Source organism: Octopus sinensis, linkage group LG4, assembly GCF_006345805.1.
Source record: "Octopus sinensis linkage group LG4, ASM634580v1, whole genome shotgun sequence".
In the NCBI taxonomy this organism is placed as follows: Eukaryota; Metazoa; Mollusca; class Cephalopoda; order Octopoda; family Octopodidae; genus Octopus; species Octopus sinensis.
The window spans coordinates 112,643,067-112,654,101 of NC_043000.1; positions in this window are offsets into that span (position 1 = coordinate 112,643,067).

The window sequence follows — 11,035 nt, forward strand, 5'->3', positions numbered from 1 at the left end:
TACACACACATATGGAGGCTTATCATTTCGGTTTGGCCAAGATGCATGACAAGACCAGTCTGAAGGGTCTGTCTCTGTTATCCCGTCCACTAAGCAAATGTGTCCCATTTGTCCCTAAAATGTCCCGGGATGTTCCGGTTACGGACCAAAGACTTGAACCCCCAGAAACGACTAAAAACATAGAAATCGGCCAGGAGTCGTTATCCAGTCATGCACAACACAGAAACAAATAAACTTACACCCGTCACAGCTGAGTGGAGCCAAGTTCTGCGTGTCTTTACCAGAGGTTCACCTGGAATGTCTTATGTAATAACTGACACTCCGTCAGTCACGACGACGAGTGTTCAAGTTGATCCGATTAACCGAATCTCCAGTTCCTGAAATTAACGTGGAAGCGGTTGAGTATTCCACAGACACGCGTAGCCTTTACGTAGTTCTCAGGGAGATTCAGCGTGACACAGAGTGTGACAAAGCTGGCCCTTTTTGAAATACAGGTACAACTCATTTTTGCCAGCTGAGTGGACTGGAGCAACGTGAAATAGAGTGTCTTGCTCAAGGAGACACGCACACCGCCGATAATCGAACTCACGACCTTAGGATTGTGAGCCGAATACCCAAACCACTTAGCTACGCACAGTCACCAGAATGTCTTTTTTAACTATCGCAGTGGTTCCCAAAGTGGGTGATATTGCCCCCTTAGGACCAGTGGAAAGTTCCAAGGGGCGTTGAAGAAAAATAGGGCCATAATGTGGTAGCGATTCATGTAAAAAGTGGGGCCATAATGGGGTAGCAATTCATGTAAAAAGTGGGGCTATAATGGGGTAGCAATTCATGTAAAAAGTGGGGCTATAATGGGGTAGCAATTCATGTAAAAAAGTGGGGCCATAATGGGGTAGCGATTTATGTAAAAAGTGGGGCCATAATGGGGTAGCGATTCATGTAAAAAGTGGGGACATAATGGGGTAGAGATTCATGTAACAACTGGGGCGATAATGAGGTAACGCTTCATGTAAATAGTGGGCCATAATGGGTAACGATTCATGTAGCAAGTGGGGCGATAATGGGGTAGCGATTCATGTAAAAGCAACAAAATAATGGGTTTGTTAGATTAAGTTTTATTTGTGAAATACAGTTGCCTTGTGCTAAAATTTGAAACGAATGTAATGAATTAAAGTTATTCCTTATAGACATTTAGTACCTAAGCATTCTTTAACTCTCAGACTCTTCAGAATCTTATTGTTTGGAGATGAAAGAATGTACATTGCACATTAAGAACATTGCTTTATAAAGGCTCTTCATCGAAGCACTTGCGCCTACAATTTGAACAGTATCTCAGTTTAAGCCTCGCAAATTGTTGCATGCCTACATACATACACACACACATTTATATATGTAAGTACATGTAAGCATGCATGCATTCACATACATGTATATATTTACATATGTATACATATGTATGTGCATATGTATGTACAAAGATTCATCTCTTAGAAATGGTCAATGTAGCGAACATGCAGACATTTGAGCAAAAGGAAAATTCGAAATTTTCCCGTTTTATTTATTTTTACTTTTTTTCAAAATAAAAAGAAGAGAGGAATCAACTACGAAGGGCAAAGAGAATTCTATATAAGAATTCTAAATCCGAAACTAAACCGGAAATAATCAACGTCATTATTAAAATCAATATTACACCATAACACGTGTGTTTGAAAAACTGAGCAACGAAAGCACTTATAATGCAAAAGCACTATTTCAAAAGATTTGTGTTATTCTGTTTCTCTAAGATTTTATTAAAATAGGAAATAATTTTTCAGAAAATATTTGTTTACACACACACATAATCATATACAAGTATAAATGCGTATATGTGAGTGTATTTAGCATCTATGCATGTGTATATATATATTCGTGTGTGTGTGTATGTGCATGCGTGTGTGTGTGTGTGTGTGTACTTGTGTAGGCATACCATAATTTCTTAGGCCTAAACCAGAACAACTTTCGAATTGTGCGCGCGCGCGCGCGCACACACACACACACACACATATACACATTTCTACATGTATATATAATTAAGTATGTATGTACGTACGATTAGAGTAGGGTGTATGAAGCGTGACTTCCTCAAAGGAAACTTATGATGAGAGGGAAGGGTGGAAGAAGGGGTAAGTTTAAAAAGAACAAAAGGAAAAAAACATAAACAAAATTTACTCTTCACAGAACAAAAAAAAAAAGAAAAAAGGAAGAAAAGTTAATAGTTTCCGGGCGATCGTTTTTAACTGCACGAACATTCTGTGAGATTGGGGGTGGTGTAAGTTTTATGCGGTTAACAAATGGAAGGGTCGTGGTTTCAATTTCGAAGTAAATAGATACCAAAATATCAAATACTGCCATTTTTTTCACTTTATAATAATAATAATCTTTTCTACTCTAGGCACAAGGCCTGAAATTTGGTGGGAGGGATTAAGCCGATTACGTCGACCCCAGTGCGTAACTGGTACTTAATTTATCGACCCTGAAAGGATGAAAGGCAAAGTCTACCTCGGCGGAATTTGAACTCAGAACGTAGCGATGGGCGAAATACTGCTAGGCATTTCGCCCGGCGTGCTAACGTTTCTGCCAGCTCGCTGCCCTAATAATGATAATAATATTAATTGTTTTGAAAAATATTTTAGCTACCAGTACTTTAGTTACCTCATAAACTTTTCCGCTTTTCTTAACTTCATCAAATGTCTATAATGAATGAAATATCTAATTAAATGAAAGAAAATTTTAGAAGTTATTTTGTGAACTGTTCTTGTCAATTAGTCTTTCCATCTGGCAAAGCAAAACGCTGCAGAAAGAAAGAGAGAGAGAGAGAGAGAGAGAGAGAGAGAGAGAGAGAGAGAGAGAGAGAGAGAGAGAGAGGTGTATCTATTCTCTCTTCTCTTGTTTGTAGCTATGAGCCAAAGCGGTCCTATATAAGATCATTGAATTTGCTAAAACGATCAACCAAATCACTACAAGTCTTATTACGGAAAATGAATGCGTAGCTGTGTTGGCTAACGTGGTCTTGTAAATTTTGGACGAAATATTGACGAGACTGTCACGGCCGGAACGCCTTTGATGATTGGTTTCCCAACCATGACTGACCTGAGGTAAAACAACAACAACCTCAATTATATCTGATGCCCCTCACCTCGCTTTTGCCCGTCAGAAACTCCGCCTATCTTTAATCTGGTTTAACAGGTCTGCCAACGTCATTAATCAAGAACTGCCACCTGCAGACAGGTGAGCGCTGGATGCCGGGTAGGGGCCAGTAATTGATGTGGAACCACAGGTGAGAACTGGGTGCTACATGGGGGCCAGTGATCGACGTAGACCCACAGGTGAGCGTTGGGTACCAGATAGGGGCCAATAATTTATGGGGAACCACAGGTGAGGACTGGGTGTCGGGTGGGGGCCAGTAATCGATGTTGTACTTAGGTGCAACCTGCGTGCCAGATAGAGGACAGTGATCTACGTATCCTTCTGAAATTCAATTAGTAGGAGGAAGGACCCCTACTAAAAGTGTCGACCTTCCATATAACCCCAAACATCCTCTTACAACCGTGATAATATATGAGGATGGATGGCATTCAAAACCACATTAGTTATCATGTATAAGATATCATGGAAGAAATGCTATACGACGCTGGCATTGGATATCGCACGATTGACAAGGTCGTGCTGGATATAATGGCGGCGATAAACTACACGATATGTCATACTGTAACGAGATGAGAGAAAAAAACAGAAATAATTAGGACCCTTCTTTCTTTCTTTCGTTCTTTCTTTCTTTCTTTCTTTCTTTCTTTCTTTCTTTTTCTCTTTCTTTCTTTCCTTCTTTCTTTCCTTTTTCTTTCTTTCTTTCTTTCTGTCTTTCTTTCTTTCTTTCTTTCTTTTTCTCTTTCTTTCTTTCTTTCCTTCTTTCTTTCTTTTTTTCTTTCTTTTTTCTTTCTTTTTCTCTTTCTTTCTTTCTTTCCTTCTTTCTTTCTTTCTTTCTCTTCCTCTCTCTCTCTCTTAGTTTTTGTATGTGTGTGTATGTATAAACGGATGTACTGTGTGTGTGTGTGTGTGTGTGTGTGTGTGTGTGTGCGTGCGTGCATGCGCGTGTGCGAGTTCATTCCTCTTTCCTTCTAACGCATCAGCTATAATTTCTATATTTGTCCTTTCTTTCTCTTTTTCTGTCTGTCTGTCTCTATTTCCTATAAACTCTGTTTCATACCAACTTCGAAACTAGCACGTCAACCACCCTTCCTGCTCCTCCTCCTCCTCCTCCTCATAATCACCACCATCATCACCACCACCATCCTTCTCCTCCTCCTCATCATCATCATCGTCACCATAATCATCATCATCATCATCATCATCGTCGTCGTCTTCGTCATCATCATAATCATCATCATCATTATCATCATCATCATCGTCATCATCATCATCCTCACCACCATAATCACCACCACCACCTACCACCACCACCATCATCATCATCATCATCATCATCATCATGACCCAAGTTTCCATTGCACCACCAACGGCTCCTCCTCCTCCGTGTGTGTGTGTGGTGTGGTGTGGTGTGGAGGGCATTGTCTTTTGGAGGATTAGAGGATGTTTGTATGTGCTTATATTTGTATGCTTCATCTGTTTTACTTCATTCTGACATCAGAATGTCTGTCGGATAGATTCTGGGATTGTATCATGAACCTAATTTCTTTAAGGGTGCACATGCCTGTGGAATACTCATTTATTCATTCTATAATTCGTCTCAAACACTAAAATTCAAGAGTATGAGACGTTTGGGCGCAGCTTATCTGGCGTCGCTGATTCGACACTGACTTATTTGGCATCCGACACTTTAATGTCTTCATCCCCCCCATATCTCTTTTTCCCTTTTGATATGTGTGTGTATTTCTCTTCATGTGTCTCAAGAGAAGGAGAGTGTTCATGTCAATCGAGTAATTAGAAAATGAAAATAATAAAATAAATGCGCTCTTTTAAAGCCTGGCCAGGCTCATGGGTCCGGTTTCCCGGTTTCTACGGCGTATGTGTTCCCCAGCTGGACGGGACGCCAGTCCATCGCAGTGTTACTCGTTTTTGCCAGCTGAGTGGACTGGAGCAACATGAAATGAAGTGTTTTGCTGAAGAACACAACGCGTCGCCCGATCCAGGAATCGAAACCACAATCTTACGATCATGATGCTGACACCCTGACCACTAAGCCATGCAGCTCCACAATGAGAAAATAACTATTTGTAAATCTCACAAGGAGAGATATTCAGCAACAGTACTTTGTAGTAAAGATTGTTTGCCAAAATAACATGGCAGTCCTGGTTTAGGACGAATGTTGTTGTAATTTATCTCCAGGAGACATCATCTCCAGCTGGCTATACGACACGATCTGTGTCCTTTTATTTTCGAACAATAAGTTGTAATGTCTCTCTCTCTCTCTCTCTCTCTCTCTCTCTCTGTTTATACTTATGCGTGTGAACACTTGATTGTGTTGTATGTGTAATGTTTCTTTCTCTCCTTCTCTCCACCCCCTCTCTCTCTCTCTCCTGCTCTCTCTCTTTCTATCTGTATCTTCATTTTTCTGCATGCTCGTCTCCAGCGCCTAAAATTACCGTCGCCAAACCAGACTGACTGTCTTAGGTCAGCTGCTCCAGACCGCCTCATTCCGACAATTCAATCATTTCAGTTGATCGATTAACTACGGGAAGATCATTATCTTTTGCTTTCGTTTTGTTGTTTCTCAAGTAACTTACGTGTTTCATCCGTTTCTGGCTTACGACAATATGCGTGTGTTCTTTTGTTTGCTGTTTCTCGCGTGAGCTGTATTAGAGATGGCCAATGATTGCGTTGAGTGTGTGCTTTGTCCATTGTGCTGTGTACCCAAGTGTCAGGTAGTGATTGGAGTATGCATTCTTGCTGGTCGTGATTGTTTGTTTGTTTCTTTGTTGAGCGAAGCGGTCTTCGTCCCAGAGTGGGAGAAGTCCGAAACGTGGTCCTTTGCTTTTCATAAGACCCACAGAAGAGAAAGCAAGTCAACCCCCGACACCGACAGCATCGACGGATGGATGCATGCGCATCCAGGCTCAGCGGTTGCGTAGGAAGTCGGGGACAAAAAACAAGAAGAAAGTGTGAGAGAAAGTTGGAGCGAAAGAGTACAACAGGGATCGCCACCACCCCCTGCCGGAGCCTCGGGGAGCTTTAGGTGTTTTCGCTCAATAAACACTCACAACGCCCGGTCTGGGAATCGAAACCGCGATCCTCCGACCGCGAGTCCGCTACCCTAACCAATGGGCCATTGCGCCTCCTGTGTTTTTGGTGAGGATGATGGCGGTGTAGACTCTACACTGCAGAGCAGTGATTCTCGGTCGTTTGTTGTTCAGCGTCCCCTTTCACCGAATGGTCTTACACAAACGCCTTCTCCCATGTTTTACTTACTCGTTCTTGCGGTAGCATTCACCCGGGTTATGTTGAGCCGCTTCCGACCAACGAGTTCACCACGGCCATCACGATTGCTGACCACATCCGACAGTCGGCCCAAACATTCCAGCAGGCAAAGTCATGCTTCTGCTAGCGGCCCCAAAATCCCGCTTGCAGATTTGACAAATGGCCAACTGGGAGAGCAAGCACGTCGGATGGCGTGGACGCCATAGCCGTAGCCGTCATTCGTTGTTGAGGAGTAGAGGTCATGTTCAGAGTATCAGTGGGCATATAAGTTCAGATATGGTCCCCAGTCACGTGCGTACACACTTTGGGATAGTGTAAGCTGTAGCAGCTCTTCTTGATATCGATTGTCGACCTATTTCTTTACTACCCACAATGAGCCAAACGCAGAAGGGACTAACAAGGATAGACAAACGGATTAAGTCGATTACATCGACCCCAGTACTTAACTGGTACTTATTTGATCGACCCCGAAAGGATGAAAGGCAAAGTTGACCTCAGTGGAATTTGAACTCAGAACGTAGCGACAGACAAAATACTGCTAAGCATTTCGCCCAGCGTGCTAACGATTCTGCCAGCTCGCTGACCAAGTCGCTGCTGATTATCAGAGCACAGAGCCTGGGTTTGAAGTAGGTGGTGCGCATGATTGTTAACCTATAGCTAGGACCTTAACAGAGGCTACTATTCTAGGTCAGTGTAGCCCTGGGAACACTAGTACCTAAGAGGTGGTTCCCGCACTCCTAAAAATCCTGCAACTTCCGTCCCAAGGCCCCACTACCGGATGCAGTTTTAAGTCACGTTTTGCAGAAAAGCGCAAGTATATATAATATATATATATTCCCGCTGAAGATATTTTGCTCAGGTCATATAAATTTGATATTTACTGAGTATTAATTGAAACAGCTGTAAGGGATGCTGATTAATTTGCTGTTGTTTAGAATGTTTAGAAGGGCCAGGATCTTTTCTTAGAAATAAAATATTTAAATCAAGTACATATATATATATATATTTATATATATATAAACATTTAGTTGATATTCATATGAAAGAGAAATAGAAAGAGGAAACACGGTAACCGCCAAGATTATATATCCTTTTAAACTCACTTTTGGATATATATATATATATATAATATATTACATATATATATATATATATATATATATATATATATATATATATATTATATGTATGGAGAGAGAGAAAGAGAGAAAGAGAGAGAGAGAGAGAGAGAGAGAGAGAGAAGAGAGAGAGAGCAAATTTACAGTGGATTGTAGTTATTTGACATCTACTTCTAGCGTATAGGCGTTGGCATTCCAGCGCCCTTAATTATAATTATATTTTTATAATTATATAATTAAAAATTAATTTTACCGATACGGCAGTCTTTTTTTTATAAGCTAACCACTGACATAATCATTTTTTATTGATTATATCCTCAATTTATAATATATATTTATATATATATATATATATATATATATATACTTATTTAAAAGTATGTTACTCTACCTCTGGTATTTGAGTACTCTTTTTTCCACCTTGTTTCACATTTATGTGCTTACTCCAAGTATATATATATATATATATATTATTATGTGTGTGTGTGGTGTGTGGTGTGTGTGTGTGTGTGTGTGTGTGTGTGTGTGTGTATGTATGTATGTATGTCATTCAACACACTGTGACATATTTAAAACGTCAACTGACTACCACCCACCACCACCACCACCTCCACCATCACCACGTAGTATCTTGTGAAAGAGCTACATAATGGATGTGTGTGATTGTTGAATAAGAAAGCGAAGACCTAGTTGCGGAATGCTTTTACTACTAACTTTTATGAAGGAGAACTGATTGTAAGGTATTCATTATTGAGCAGACGACACGCAACATTCTTTCGTAATGATTTCACACTCTTCTCTCATACATCGCGCCTGAAATTCACTGATTGACTTCAAAATAGAATTGTGGGTCGGCAACAACGAATACCTTTACACGTCTGTATGTGTGCGTGTCTCAGTGAATTTCTACCTGTTTATGTAGCTCTATTTGTGTGCGTCTCTTTCTCTCTCTGTAGGTTTTGAATTTGGTGTCAACGTACTTACAAGGTGATCCAGGAGAAATCTCAGTGATTACGATAATTTATGACTCCTACTTGAGTAAAAATATTGTTGTTGTAAATTGATATTGTGATTCTCTTGTCATCTGAAAAAAGTACACAGGTACGGAGAAGATTATGCTTTCCTAAGGAGGTTTAAATAACACCGAAATATGTCCAGTGTTGCGTCCCATACTTGCTAAGTTTCGTTCGAAATAAATTTGGTAATTTGCTTAATTAATTGGTGTAAGAAACAGGAAAGATTTGGTGATTTAGGCAGAACCTTCATCAAAAAGGCAGTAGATTGCAAACTTGTTTCTATATCAGTATCCTTATCTTCAGAATATCCTTATCGTTTTCCTTATTTTCAGAAAACGACTCAGGAGAGAATTTACCAAATTAATCGCGAAGACACACACATAACTGTTACTTATAGATTCTTGTATATATACCTGTATATTCGTGTGTGTGTGTGTGTGTGTGTGTGTGTAACCAGCCGAAACTGTTTAGAAGTACTTATTTTATCGGTTTGTCTTGCCAGATCTCTAGGTTACGGGAACGTAAACACACCAACATCGATTGCCAAACGATGATCATGGGGGACAAACACAGACACACAAAAACACACACACACACACACACACACACACACACACACACACACACACACACACACACACACACACATATATATATATATCCATGTTGATTCGTTAGCTACTGCACGCATTTTTTTTCTCACCTTCTTTCTGTGTTTTTCTCTCTCTGTGTATCTTTCTGTTGAAGAGCGTAGGCTCGAAACGTTAAAGACTTGTTTTATTTATATTTCCTGAGCGCCATACTAATACAATTGTTCGTTTGTTTTCCACCTGCCTTCGTCTTTTGTTTATTTTCATAAAGCTTCCCGGTATATATATATATATATGTATATGTATGCATGTGTGTATGTATGTATATAATATTAGACCATGTGGAGAATAGAGAAGGTAAATTCGTATCACATATGTTTCTAACCTAATCTGAACATGTTTTATGTAGCTGAAATGTGCAAAACACACACACACATCTATTCTAATCTATCTTATATCTATATTCTATATATATCTATATATATATATATATATATATATATATATTATATATATTATATATATATATATATAGATAGAGAGAGGAGAGAGGAGAGAGAGAGAGAGCGTGAGAGAGAGAAAGAAAGGAGAGAGAGAGAGAGAGAGCTTAGCTTCTCTTCAGGTTGATTACCTGTGGTAGTAAGTCATTATCACAAGAGACGAAGTGTATAACGTAAGTTAAATAATAAACCTTGTTGATAGAGTATTTTCCGCTTTATGATATCTGTACAATCCGTGTACTTACTTGACGCTTACTAACTACCCGTACCGAGATCGTTTCGCCTCTCAATAATCTATCACTTTACATACACACACACACACACACATACACACACACAAAATAGGTAAAGAGGATCAATAAATCTAAGCAAAATATCTATAAAACACTCAGTGTTAAAAGACTATGATATAAAATGGCCCATTATTAGTTACGTACCATTGTACAATTATTGTAATTTTAAATGTAATCTTGGTCTGGAGGAACTGTGCTACGTAATTGCTTCTAGATTAGTATTATTAAATTGTAGATATAATTTTACATTGAAATGTTCTCCAAAATATAGAAAAACATTTAAATATTTCAATAGCAAATAACTTGTTAATTATAATTGTTATCCCTATAATCTAATTTGCATAATTTCATAAATTATTTTAGCATGGATAGATAGCTTATTGTCTTGACGTAGAATTTCTCTGTTTCTAATTGTCTTGATGTAGAATTTCTACGTTTATTTTATAGATTTTCGTTATCTACTGACGTCACCGAAAGTTAAATATTAAAATGGTTTTTCTTAGAATATTATATTTCTTCTTAACGTTCTTTTTGTATGTGTTCGCATATAAGAGATTTTTTTTTTTTTGTTCGCTTTGAATTTAACCCATTTTCGATTACCTTGATAACGTTGTGTTAGCTTATATTTTCGGATGTAAAAACCTGACTGGCATTTTATATATTTTTTTCCTGTAGCTAAGTATGTTGGCACAACAGAAACGATCGTCGTTAATGTATAGCATAATCACATCCATTTACTTACATTTTAACACCCAGTTTCAGTCTCCGGCTGATGTCAACTTTACTGAATTCATGCTTTCACTTTCTGGATACTAAAACGAAAGATTATCACTCACTCACACACCCCCGCCACACTTTAATATACTTTTATTGTTTCTGTTGTAGGACACTGCCTTGAAGTTATATTTTGTTTAGTCGTTCAAATTGATTATAATATATATTATAATCGATAATATTCATTTACTGAGGCAAATTGTTTTTACGGTTGGATGCCCTTCCTGTTCCCAACCCTCACCCGTTTCCAAGGGAGGTAATATGCCCAGACAT